At 41.3% G+C, this 13,887-nt stretch overlaps 1 protein-coding gene across 3 annotated transcripts in view; it reads left to right on the top strand.

Annotated features, from left to right (window-relative positions):
- NUDT14 (nudix hydrolase 14) overlaps nt 1-13,887 on the top strand; it is a 605,258-nt gene that overhangs the window by 511,238 nt on the left and 80,133 nt on the right. The window lies entirely within an intron of this gene.

Below are 13,887 nucleotides of genomic sequence, written 5' to 3'. Positions count from 1 at the left end.
ATTAGCGTGGGGAAATATGCGAGGGAGGATCTGGGTGCATGTGGAAAAAAGAGGAGATGGGGTCGCCAAGACAGGAGGAAGAAGACTTTGTAAAAAAGAGATGGAGCTACAAGTCAGCTCACATAAAGCAGGCCTAGCTCTTGCTATCATGACTATCTCAATTTATGTTGTTGTCTTGTGTGTATTACATGTGTTATGACCCTATTCCCCCTTTCTTCTATGAGCACATCTCTGGACATATTGTAAAACAGTGCAGAGCTACATGTATCCAAGACGCCACCTTGACATGGGTAACTGGCTCTGTGGTATCAGCAACCGCCCTCCTAATAATGTGACGTCTTTTGAAAAGTCATCTCTAACAGTGCACAGGCAAAGACGAATCAATTGTTCAAAATTTCTTGAAAAATCTAATATATCGTACAACTTATAATTAAATGTACCTCCCGCAGGGTCTCGATTAAAAGGTGATTTATGTGCTTGAGGTATGGGGTGAAGGTAGCATTGGGACAGACAAATTATAGTTTTAGGATTTCAAAGGCAGGACATACACCCGCACTTAGATTTGCCAATAAGAACATGAGGAGACAGTCACAGGAGAGGTGAATCATGAGCATAGGTCTCAGATCGTAAGGGGAACAGATGGGAGAACCCCTCAAAGACTATTTACAAATAATTATTTGGAATGTAAACTGTCTGTCTAACCCTCTCAAAAGAAGTGCTGTGCTTAGAAGGGCCAAAAGATGCAAAGCCAATATTCTCTCTTTACAGGAAACTTTTTAGCTCAATTTCTCCCTTCCGAACCAGACAGGTCTTCAACAGTGTCGCAAGCTGGATTTGTGCAGGGAACCAAGAGGTTGCAATTTATTTAAAAGATCCATGCCACAAAGGACCCACTGGGGTGTTATACGGTACGCTTTATGGGAAGTAGTGTAGTTCGTTAGCATATATGCCACTGACTACATCCTTTCTCTCACACACACATTGGCCAACTCCAGGACGGAAGAACTAATACAGTTGGAGATGTCAATGAGGTGGAGGATTGACAGATGGACAGGAGAGTTCACTAACCAGATCCCCTGTCCCTCCCAATAATGGCTGGGTAAATTCCTATAGACAGTGAGATTATGTGATTCTTGGTGCTGTTTTATTACGACCCGAGAGTACACCATTTGTTTTTTTGGGAGCCCACACATTTTTCCTGAGACTCAATAACTTTTTAGTACCTGCGCCCAGCTCAGGGATATTTCAATAGATATATATATATCGAGCCTGTGGCCTCTCAGACCACTGAGAAAACTCATGGTAGGTAGTTAAGGCAGCGGTCATCATGACTGCTGGCACTTAAATGTGTGGCACCTCACTAGCCTCCTACTTTGCTTATTTATAACCCACGTAATGGAGGGATTCTTGACTTTAAACATAGACTTGATTCGTATATGAGTGACCCTCTGGGAGTCCTACAAGGCATCCTGTGAGAAATTAGATTGTTGGTTGATTGGGGTGTTAAGCCTGTTCAAGCAAGAGCCACAGTCCTCGTCCGTGTGACCCACAAAAAGACACAGAATTAACATGTGCTTAACCCTCTGGTAGCTTGGCACAAAAGGAGTGGGGATTACCTTTCAGGCAATGTATAATGTATTTTTGCAGCACACAAACAGTAATAAAATAAAAACATAAGACAACAATTGAGAAAAATAGAGTACATTTCATAAATTATTTGAAACCAAAATGACAAGCATTCAATTAGTAGTACCGGTGTTCTGAATTTTTAGAGTTTAAGGTAAGAAATAGCAGCTAAAAGATCAAAGTGGCAACCTCTGACATCTAGTCTGTCGAGACCCAGTAAAAGTCAAAAAGTATGGCTGACCACAACGGAGCGCACGTCGGAACAAAAAGTGGATTAGGCCTGGTCGGCAATTTCCTTTGGACTTGAAAGAAATTTCTACAAGCATTCTCTGAGCAGGTAGAAGTTCATCAGGGCAGGGCCTCAAAGGGTGTCCGAGGAAAAGGTGTCATCATTGGGAAGGGGTGAAGATTCCTCCGTCAGACTTAGTCTCTTTTTTGGAAGTCTCTAGCTGGACGAGGCTATGGCCGACGAGAGTTCCATGAAATCCGATACCCCTTTAGTGAAGGAACCCAGAACTGGATTTGCTGCTGCGGAAAAGAACGTTGCGAGAAGTGCCGAAAAGTCAGGCCGACCAGCAATACACCTGAACAGATAGACAAGCAAGTTGGTCCCGGTCTTCCCTCGGTTCCCAGAGCTGTTTTTAGCCAAACATTTCCTACGTCCCAAGTTTTAGCTTTTGGCTATCTGGGCACCTACAGCATCACTGCCAAGAGTCCAGGGCTGGAGGGGCACCACTTATGGGTGTTAGGACTGGTCTAGCGTTTTTCCTGGGCCGATTATTATATCCATTTTCAACACTGGATTTCAATAACTAATCACACCCAAAGAGGCTTTTGTGCTCCGATGGACTTGGCTCATCGCATTGAGGGGTAAGGAATCAAGGTTGTTGAACTTCGGCTACCCAGTGAGGACCAATAATTGGTAACTGACTTTACAAATTAGAAATTAGGTTCAAATTAATCTCTCTCACAACCATGCTATAAATAAATAGGATAACAACAGGAAGCCCAAACATCCTGAAGAAGTTCAATCAGAATAAAATCATACCAACCAATAGTTCTGCTGTTTCTATGCGGAACAATAGTAGGAGAATCTGTTGCTCTGAAAATAGTCTATGGCTATCTCGATTATGGATTATAAATCACATCTCCTGTGAACGGTCTCTGGACAGAACATTAGGAATACAATTTAAGAAGACTCAGCCCAGTTTAACTTGAATTAATTATTGTTTTAGAAATGTTTAGCATTTAAAGCAATATCAGCATTTTAGGCAATTTAGTCACGAGTCTCAATAAGCATTTACAGAATGTAGTATAAAACCCACACATTTAGCAACGTGCAGACAAAGTTAACCTTACAAGGGATTTAGAAATCTATAGTTCAGCCAAGGAGTCTATGAAAGGTTTGATAGGCAAGGGAGGGGTTCCTACCACTAGCAAGGGCTGGAGGGACAGTTTGGTAAGAGTTCTCAGCATAGGCATACGGTCTGTTTAAAGTCCACCAAAGAAAGTCCATGGGCATTACATAGGATAGCAGCCGCATCCCACACATGTTCTACATGTGGGAAGCCGCCTTGTGCTATAAAGCGCTCCGCTGCGGCCCCCTCCTTTCTCCTGTGGCAGGGGGTTGTGGACAACATAGTTCTGCCCCAGCAAGTATAGTCCTATAGTCTCCATGGGATTACTTATTTTCCCTATTAGGGAAAATCAAACTAGGAACCACATTTATAAACAGCCTTAGTTACTGAATGCTAATCTCCAGGTGAAAGCTCTTTCGAATTTACATGGACATCAGACAGGAGTGCCCACTAAGATTGCTGTTATTTTCCATCACGATTTAGCCATTTGTGGAATCGCTCAGGATTGATGCTCTCCTTAAGGGGTTCAAAATGGGCACCTGGAGTTGCAGATGGAGTGCCGCTGTCTGACAATAATCTATTGATATATCTTCAAAATCCAAATTGTCAGAATCCAGAGCACTACGGACACTCAACATTTTCAGGAAAATATCTGGATCGAAACCGAAGTTTGCCAAGACAACGGTCTACCCACTTGACCTCACTCGTGCAGAAGTGCAGTGGGCAATGGGTATGGCAGTATTCACTGAGGAGTTTCAATATCTCAGTATACATGTAACACAAGACAGAGACAACTCAGGGTGGGGCTAAAGACCCACAGGTACATGCATCAGTGTAGGCCTTTGCGATTCCTTAATTGCGATTATTAAGGAATCGCAATTAAGGAATTGCAAAAGCCTATGCATGTAGGAATCGCTATAAAATGTGCGATTCCCTAACATTCCTCAATTGCGACTCGCAAATTGCGACTCGCAAATAAGGGTGACAACCCTAAATATAGACTCCAAAATATAGACTGCCCAAAATATTGAATCAAAAATATAGACTGCCCAGAATATCGAATTACCAAAATATAGTAAGTCAGAATATCGATTTTGGGGTATGAAATATCGAATTCCATAATATCGAATTTAAAATATCGATTTCCATAATATCTAATTTTTTTAGTGTTATGTATGATAGTATATATATATATTAAAATTATGTATTAATTTTGTTATGTATGTTTAATTTTTTTAAAGTAATGAATGTTATGTAATTTAATTTTTGCGTAATTTAATTCCGTAGTGGGTTGTGGGTTTATAGAGGAATAGGGTGGGACGTAATTTAATTATAGTAAATTAAATATCAAGTTTTATTTATATGTATTGATAATTAATTATTAATTGGTAATTACTTTTTAATAATTAGTAATTATTGTTTTTTAATTGGTAATTAATTTGTATTAATTTGTAAATACTTTTTTTAATTGGTAATTCATTTTTATTAATTGGTAAATAATTTGTATTAATTGATAAAGTGATGATTATGTTAATTGTGTTATTTATTTGGAGCGGGTTGTGGGTTTATAGGGAATAGGGTGGGAAGTAATTTAATTGTAATAAAGTTAATATTTATTTTTATTTGATGGGATTAAGGACAAAGCTTGGCTTTGGTTCAAGTCCTTTCTAGAGGACAGATCCTTTAGAGTCTTCGAGGGTGAGTCCATCTCCTCCAGTAGACCTCTGAAGTGTGGAGTCCCCCAGGGTTCCTCTCTGAGCCCCGCACTTTTCAATCTATACATGAGGCCACTGGCTGAGGTCGTCCGCCCTTTCGGGATTAAGATCATCTCGTATGCGGACGACACGCAGCTGGTGGTCTCACTGACGCAGGATGAAAACCTTCCTGCGTCAGGCGGGCTCAGAAAACGCCTTGAAGAGGTGAAGACCTGGATGTCCTCTTCATCCCTCAAGTTGAACGGGGACAAGACGGAGCTGATGCTCCTGAGCCCCCCGAATCTTCGCCTTCCCAATGCTCTTTGGCCCCCGTGTCTGGGCCCTCCACCATCACCCAAAGACAACATTAAGAGCCTCGGAGTCTGGTTGGACAGAGCCCTATCGTTCAACGCACAGGCTACGAAACTGTCAGCTACCTGTTTTGGCATCATGAGGATGTTAAAGAAAATCATCCCCCTCCTACCCATGGAAGCCAAACAGGTGGCTATACAAGGGCTTATACAATCTCGCCTTGATTTCAATAATGTCCTTTATCTCGGCGCCCCAGACTACATCCTGCGCAGGCTGCAGACAGTACAGAACTGCGCAGCCCGCTTATTGCTGGAGATTCCTCGTAGACACCCAGTAAGGGCCGGACTGGCCAGCCTTCATTGGCTACCAGTTCGCCAAAGAATTCTCTTTAAGGCAATGTGCATTGCCCATCAAGCCTTTTGGGACACTGGTCCAATTATTACTCGCAACCTAGTCACTCACTACACGCCCAACAGAAGTCTTCGCTCCAGTAAGACCTTTCTAGCCGTAACCCCTAGAATAAAAAGATCCAGGTGTGGCGGTAGGACCTTCGTCCATAATGCCTCCAGGACGTGGAATGCTCTTCCACTTCACCTAAGAGCCAACTCCAACCTCACCTCATTCCGCAAACAGCTTAAAACCTTTCTTTTTAACTCACCCATTTAACCCCGTCCCCCCCTCTGTGCTCTCCGGATGTGTTCTGGTTATCATTAGCGCTTGGACGCCTCAGGGCAGCAATTCGCGCTTTACAAATATAAATACAAATACAATTTATATGTATTGATAATTAATTGCTTGATACTTAATTATTAATTGGTAATTACATTTTATTAATTGGTAATTCGTTTTTATTAATTGGTAATTAATTTGTATTAATTGATTAATTGATAATTATGTTAATTGTATTTATTATTTGGAGCAGGTTGTAGGTTTATAGGGGAAATGGGGTGGGAAGTAATTTAATTGTAATAAAGTAAATATTTATTTTTATTTATATGTATTGATAATTAATTGATAATTAATTATGAATTGGCAATTCATTTTTATTAATCTGTAATTCATTTTTTAATTGGTAATTCATTATTTTTATTTACATTTTTATTGGTATTAATAATTAATTTACTTTTATTTTAATATTAAATCATTACTTTTCCTACTGTTGCACTCTGGAGTGAGAATAGTAATTTTTACCCCTACTCTATTCAACGCTTTCCCTACTGTTGCACTCTTTGGAGTGGGAATAGCAATTTTTACCCCTAGGCTATCCAACGCTTTCCCTACTGTTGCACTCTTTGGAGTGGGAATAGCAATTTTTACCCCTAGGCTATCCAACGCTTTCCCTACTGTTGCACTCACTGGAGTGGGAATAGTAATTTTTACCCTCCCACTATCCAACGATTTCCCTACTGTTGCACTCTCTGGAGTGGGAATAGTAATTTTTACCCCCCCCCCCGGTATCCAATGCTTTCCCTACTGTTCCACTCTAGAGTGGAAATAGTAATTTTTACCCCTACGCTATCCAACGCTTTCCCTACTGTTGCACTCTTTGGAGTGGGAATAGTAATTTTTACCCCTACGCTATCCAACGCTTTCCCTACTGTTGCACTCTCTGGAGTGGGAATAGTATTTTTATCCCCCCCCCCCCGCGATCCAACGCTTTCCCTACTGTTGCACTCCCTGGAGTGGGAATACTAATTTTTACCCCTACGCTATCCAACTCTTTCCCTACTGTTGCACTCTTTGGAGTGGGAATAGTAATTTTTACCCCTACGCTATCCAACGCGTTCCCTACTGTTGCACTCACTGGAGTGGGAATAGTAATTTTTACCCCTACGCTATCCAACGCTTTCCCTACTGTTGCACTCTTTGGAGTGGGAATAGTAATTGTTACCCCTACGCTATCCACCGCTTTCCCTACTGTTGCACTCACTGGAGTGGGAATAGTAATTTTAACACTCTCACTATCAAACAAATTCTCTACTTTTTTTACATTACATTTATAGATAGATAATAATCTTTATTCTGCAAATTTGATCACCATAAAAGAATACATATACATAATACTTTATACTTTGTCAATTCTCCCGCTAAAAACTATAAAATGCTACGGCATATAAAAAAGAGTCCTGGGTTTAAGGAGTGCACCACAGTCACTAGCTTACTACAACGGTTACAACATCAGACTGTTAGTTCCCTAGAATGCAATTTCAGTAACCGGGAGCGCGTAACCCACACACTACCCAGAAATTTTGCCACCCCGCATATCATGAAGGTGGATGATGAATCTGAAGAAAGTACACGTAGTGCCTGACTGTGACACCTCAACCCCAACTCCCTGCACACAGGTTTCAGCCAGATTTTCCAGGCCACTTTGTAGGCAGGGCAGGCAAAGAATAGGTGGGCCACAGTCTCCTTGGGTGCTGCACAGCCTGGACACGAACGCAGTGGGGCACCAGAGTTGGACCACCTCGCCGTAAAGTCGTACACCGGGAGCGTCCCATACCTCAGTTTTAGATATAGCGCTCTATCTAGAGGTTTGGTTATCAGGTCGAGGAAGGGTTCCAGTTTTTTCACCCATTTAATTTGCAAAAATCGCTCCGTGAGTGAACCTCCATCCAAACCACTCAGTGCCTTGCTCTGTACCCAATCCCAATATAGTTTTTTAATCACTTCCTTGGGCGGCTGCGTTTGAGACTCCCAAGCATCACTTAGTCCTAATTTGAGAACCAGGTTTCTCACATTATTCAGCCATCCTATTTTGTTTCCAGTGTCAAGCAGAAGAAGATCATCCAACCCTTCAGCATATTTAGCAAGCTCCTCAGTCCTTCTTACATTACATTTATTATTTTCACATTTTAAATTTGTTTACAAAATTTTAAGAATGTTTTATTTAATTGTTTTTTATATTTAATCAATTTTATAATATTTTTAATACATTGAAAAAACTCGATATTTTAGTTAACTATATTTTTAACATTCTATATTTTGAATTCGATATTTTGGTGAAAACCTTCCTGCGTCAGGCGGGCTCAGAAAGTGCCTTGAAGAGGTGAAGACCTGGATGTCCTCTTCATCCCTCAAGTTGAACGGGGACAAGACGGAGCTGATGCTCCTAGGCCCCCCGAATCTTCGCCTTCCCGATGCTCTTTGGCTCCCGTGTCTGGGCCCTCCACCATCACCCAAAGACAACATTAAGAGCCTCGGAGTCTGGTTGGACAGAGCCCTATCGTTCAACGCACAGGCTACGAAACTGTCAGCTACCTGTTTTGGCATCATGAGGATGTTAAAGAAAATCATCCCCCTCCTACCCATGGAAGCCAAACAGGTGGCTATACAAGGGCTTATACAATCTCGCCTTGATTTCAATAATGTCCTTTATCTCGGCGCCCCAGACTACATCCTGCGCAGGCTGCAGACAGTACAGAACTGCGCAGCCCGCTTATTGCTGGAGATTCCTCGTAGACACCCAGTAAGGGCCGGACTGGCCAGCCTTCATTGGCTACCAGTTCGCCAAAGAATTCTCTTTAAGGCAATGTGCATTGCCCATCAAGCCTTTTGGGACACTGGTCCAATTATTACTCGCAACCTAGTCACTCACTACACGCCCAGTAGAAGTCTTCGCTCCAGTAAGACCTTTCTAGCCGTAACCCCTAGAATAAAAAGATCCAGGTGTGGCGGTAGGACCTTCGTCCATAATGCCTCCAGGACGTGGAATGCTCTTCCACTTCACCTAAGAGCCAACTCCAACCTCACCTCATTCCGCAAACAGCTTAAAACCTTTCTTTTTAACTCACCCATTTAACCCCGTCCCCCCCTCTGTGCTCTCCGGATGTGTTCTGGTTATCTTTAGCGCTTGGACGCCTCAGGGCAGCAATTCGCGCTTTACAAATATAAATACAAATACAATTTATATGTATTGATAATTAATTGCTTGATACTTAATTATTAATTGGTAATTACATTTTATTAATTGGTAATTCGTTTTTATTAATTGGTAATTAATTTGTATTAATTGATTAATTGATAATTATGTTAATTGTATTTATTATTTGGAGCAGGTTGTGGGTTTATAGGGGAAATGGGGTGGGAAGTAATTTAATTGTAATAAAGTAAATATTTATTTTTATTTATATGTATTGATAATTAATTGATAATTAATTATGAATTGGCAATTCATTTTTATTAATCTGTAATTCATTTTTTAATTGGTAATTCATTATTTTTATTTACATTTTTATTGGTATTAATAATTAATTTACTTTTATTTTAATATTAAATCATTACTTTTCCTACTGTTGCACTCTGGAGTGAGAATAGTAATTTTTACCCCTACTCTATTCAACGCTTTCCCTACTGTTGCACTCTTTGGAGTGGGAATAGCAATTTTTACCCCTAGGCTATCCAACGCTTTCCCTACTGTTGCACTCACTGGAGTGGGAATAGTAATTTTTACCCTCCCACTATCCAACGATTTCCCTACTGTTGCACTCTCTGGAGTGGGAATAGTAATTTTTACCCCCCCCCCCGGTATCCAATGCTTTCCCTACTGTTGCACTCTAGAGTGGAAATAGTAATTTTTACCCCTACGCTATCCAACGCTTTCCCTACTGTTGCACTCTTTGGAGTGGGAATAGTAATTTTTACCCCTACGCTATCCAACGCTTTCCCTACTGTTGCACTCACTGGAGTGGGAATAGTAATTTTTATCCTCCCGCTATCCAACGCTTTCCCTACTGTTGCACTCTCTGGAGTGGGAATAGTATTTTTATCCCCCCCCCCCGCGATCCAACGCTTTCCCTACTGTTGCACTCCCTGGAGTGGGAATACTAATTTTTACCCCTACGCTATCCAACTCTTTCCCTACTGTTGCACTCTTTGGAGTGGGAATAGTAATTTTTACCCCTACGCTATCCAACGCGTTCCCTACTGTTGCACTCACTGGAGTGGGAATAGTAATTTTTACCCCTACGCTATCCAACGCTTTCCCTACTGTTGCACTCTTTGGAGTGGGAATAGTAATTGTTACCCCTACGCTATCCACCGCTTTCCCTACTGTTGCACTCACTGGAGTGGGAATAGTAATTTTAACACTCTCACTATCAAACAAATTCTCTACTTTTTTTACATTACATTTATAGATAGATAATAATCTTTATTCGGCAAATTTGATCACCATAAAAGAATACATATACATAATACTTTATACTTTGTCAATTCTCCCGCTAAAAACTATAAAATGCTACGGCATATAAAAAAGAGTCCTGGGTTTAAGGAGTGCACCACAGTCACTAGCTTACTACAACGGTTACAACATCAGACTGTTAGTTCCCTAGAATGCAATTTCAGTAACCGGGAGCGCGTCACCCACACACTACCCAGAAATTTTGCCACCCGGCATATCATGAAGGTGGATGATGAATCTGAAGAAAGTACACGTAGTGCCTGACTGTGACACCTCAACCCCAACTCCCTGCACACAGGTTTCAGCCAGATTTTCCAGGCCACTTTGTAGGCAGGGCAGGCAAAGAATAGGTGGGCCACAGTCTCCTTGGGTGCTGCACAGCCTGGACACGAACGCAGTGGGGCACCAGAGTTGGACCACCTCGCCGTAAAGTCGTACACCGGGAGCGTCCCATACCTCAGTTTTAGATATAGCGCTCTATCTAGAGGTTTGGTTATCAGGTCGAGGAAGGGTTCCAGTTTTTTCACCCATTTAATTTGCAAAAATCGCTCCGTGAGTGAACCTCCATCCAAACCACTCAGTGCCTTGCTCTGTACCCAATCCCAATATAGTTATTTAATCACTTCCTTGGGCGGCGGCGTTTGAGACTCCCAAGCATCACTTAGTCCTAATTTGAGAACCAGGTTTCTCACATTATTCAGCCATCCTATTTTGTTTCCAGTGTCAAGCAGAAGAAGATCATCCAACCCTTCAGCATATTTAGCAAGCTCCTCAGTCCTTCTTACATTACATTTATTATTTTCACATTTTAAATTTGTTTACAAAATTTTAAGAATGTTTTATTTAATTGTTTTTTATATTTAATAAATTTTATAATATTTTTAATACATTGAAAAAACTCGATATTTTAGTTAACTATATTTTTAACATTCTATATTTTGAATTCGATATTTTGGTTCTTACCTGTTTGTAGATAGGGATTCAATATTCTGTACTTTGATATTTTGGAGTCGATATTTTCGGCATTCTATATTATGTCCCTCGATATTAAGTCACTGAACCGCAAATAAGGAATGCCTTCCCATTCATTCCTATGGGCCTACAGGCATGCGCAATATGCGAGTACCAATAGGTACTCTCAAATTGCGCATGCAATTTCAAGGGTGCAAGGTTGTCAAAAGGACACCCTGTTGCACCACTGAAATTGCTCTGTGCACACATGTTGCGCACACACATGCCCCAAGGGCATGTGTGTGTGTAACCTACAACTTTAAAAAATTCACTTTCTCATAGTTTTTGCAAATTACTATCAAGTTCAACTTGATGGTAATTTGCTCCCCCTAGTAGCGAAATCGCTATTCTAAAGTGGTTTTTGCATTGCATTTAAGGAATGGCGAAATGCTTTATCAGCTTCAGATTTTTCCATGTGCAATTAGATGCAAAGAATTAACCCGGAAAAAAGCGATAATTAAACTGGTCCTGTGGTTGGTTGGAACCTTAGAATCGCATTGGCCAAATGTTGCAACTCGTAGTGCAATGGAGGGATGGGTCTGCAGATCTCTGACCCTGCTCTTGTGGCGCACAACTAATTACCATCATTGACTAGCTATTTGCTGTAAAGTTTGTCCCCACATTCGCCACTGAGAAATGGGTGCTGTGGGTTCCACCCAACATTGACACTCTCTGGATGGAAGCAAGGATGGCCTTCTTCTCCTGCCACTGCCTAGACCGCCCTGGTGTTATGGAATGTAACCCTAAGGGACACGGGATGGTACAAAAGTCACTAAAGAAATGCATCATGGTTGGGCACCATGCTGCTTGAAGTCACCACACTCGAGGGGTTCCTTAAATGAGAGTTAATAGACATCTCCAAACTGGGTAATTTCATGGCTGGGAATGCAGTTTGCTCCTTCTCAGAGCTGCAAACAGAAGAAGAAATGCACAAGAATCTCTTCTGCAGCTTTCTGCAACTCAAGCACACTTTACATCCATACACCAAAGCTGTAGTTGTGCTTCTGGTTCATAACCCACTGGTGGTCCATCTCTTTATGGGAGACATAGGCGATAAAAAAATCTAGAATTTGTACTGTTCACAAATCCACCATACATGTGACACCTTTGAGATGTTTAAGAAAGCATGAGTACAGAATATTGGGCAACTGGCTGACGACAAGTGACAAGAAGCATATGTGGCCCCTCAGGAAGTCTCTGTAGCTACACAATACAGAGTGATATAGCTAAAATAAAAGGTAAGCAAACACTGTGGAGATTCTGGAAAATGTTGTCACCCACATGTCTGAAGTGTCGGAACTCGTAGGGGGATCTCTTGCACACTACACTACAATGACCTAAAATCAAATCCCTATGTGACAAAGTAAGAATCTCACTTTGTAACTGAACAGAATGGTCATTAGAAGATTACCCCATAGCACTTATTTTGCAGTGTTCTCAGATTTAGAGGCCAATAGACACAAAATGGCCCTGATACACCCTGGGCTCATAATGCTGAGTGAAATATCACACAGATATGGCGTACTGCAGATCCCCCAACGTTCACGGGTTGAACGAAAGCTATGGTCTCTTTCATGGCTTTTGAAATTCTGCTATATGTATCTTGTGGGTGCCCCCAAAGCACCCTAACATCTGGCAGTGTTGGGGGAGTGATGAAGTTCAGGAGTGTTGTCAGGGAATTGGTGTTGCCATGCCCACTTTTGGGCAATTGGCATGGGTCAGGCTCTACCTGCTTCAGTCAGTCAAAGAAGTAAAATGTAGTTCTGCCTGTAGTGCAATTGTCTGTGGAACCGGCTGTGTGCCTTGACAATTATGCAAGGTGATTGATATGTGCTGCTGTTGTTTGAAAACCAATACAATTGTTTAGTCCTAAACGTTAAGAGAACAAATTATGAAATCACCTGCAACACAATACTAGCTGGTCCTTTTAAGTGAGTTAAATATTTATAACAAACAATCCTTTTCCACAAATAACCCTTATTGGAGAAATAGAAGCAAATGTATTGGGCACTGAATTTGCTAATAATGTAATAAAAAAAGAACGATCTGATTTTATCTGAAGCATCAGTCACATTTGAAAGGTATAGCCACTGTTTTGCATCACCTTTTTATGTTACAGAATGTTTTCTATACCTTTATGTAAGCAGCAAAAACAGTGTTAGATCAGTTTGTCCCAGGTTCTGTACTGATGGACATCTCATTTTACTGTATGTTTTGCTGCACACTGAATCATCAAACGCGGTGCACATGCATTGCTCCGTCGCATATTGACTTTGATTCACCATTTTCCAGTTGTAGTGGGCATTACATCACCCACACATTGTGCCAAAAGATATTACAGGATTGACAACCCGTCCAAATTTAGCATGTCAATAGTTTCATATTTACTGTTTAGTGACTATGTGAATGGCAAGGAGGGAAAATACAGTAGTAAACAGGACTATAAGGAGCCTCATTATGAGTGCCACACCTACATCCATGGATACTGCGTCCAAATTAAGTGCTTTCCCCTTTCTGTGTGAATTACCTGGCCTAAATCTGCATCCGTTTACTACTTGCTTGGAGCGGGTGTTCTGTAGATGTGGAAGCTTTCTTAAGGTCCACGCGGTGTGGCTGGTAAGGTGAAGGCAGGCGAGGAGAGAGCTGGTGTAAGGATAGCCATCTCTCAGTGGTACAGGAGCAAGGCACAAGTTGATGGTATACA

Source organism: Lissotriton helveticus, chromosome 9 (genome assembly GCF_964261635.1).
Source record: "Lissotriton helveticus chromosome 9, aLisHel1.1, whole genome shotgun sequence".
NCBI classification, from domain to species: Eukaryota; Metazoa; Chordata; class Amphibia; order Caudata; family Salamandridae; genus Lissotriton; species Lissotriton helveticus.
Note: the sequence above shows the minus strand (reverse complement) of the source record. Positions and strands in the feature narration are given on the sequence as shown.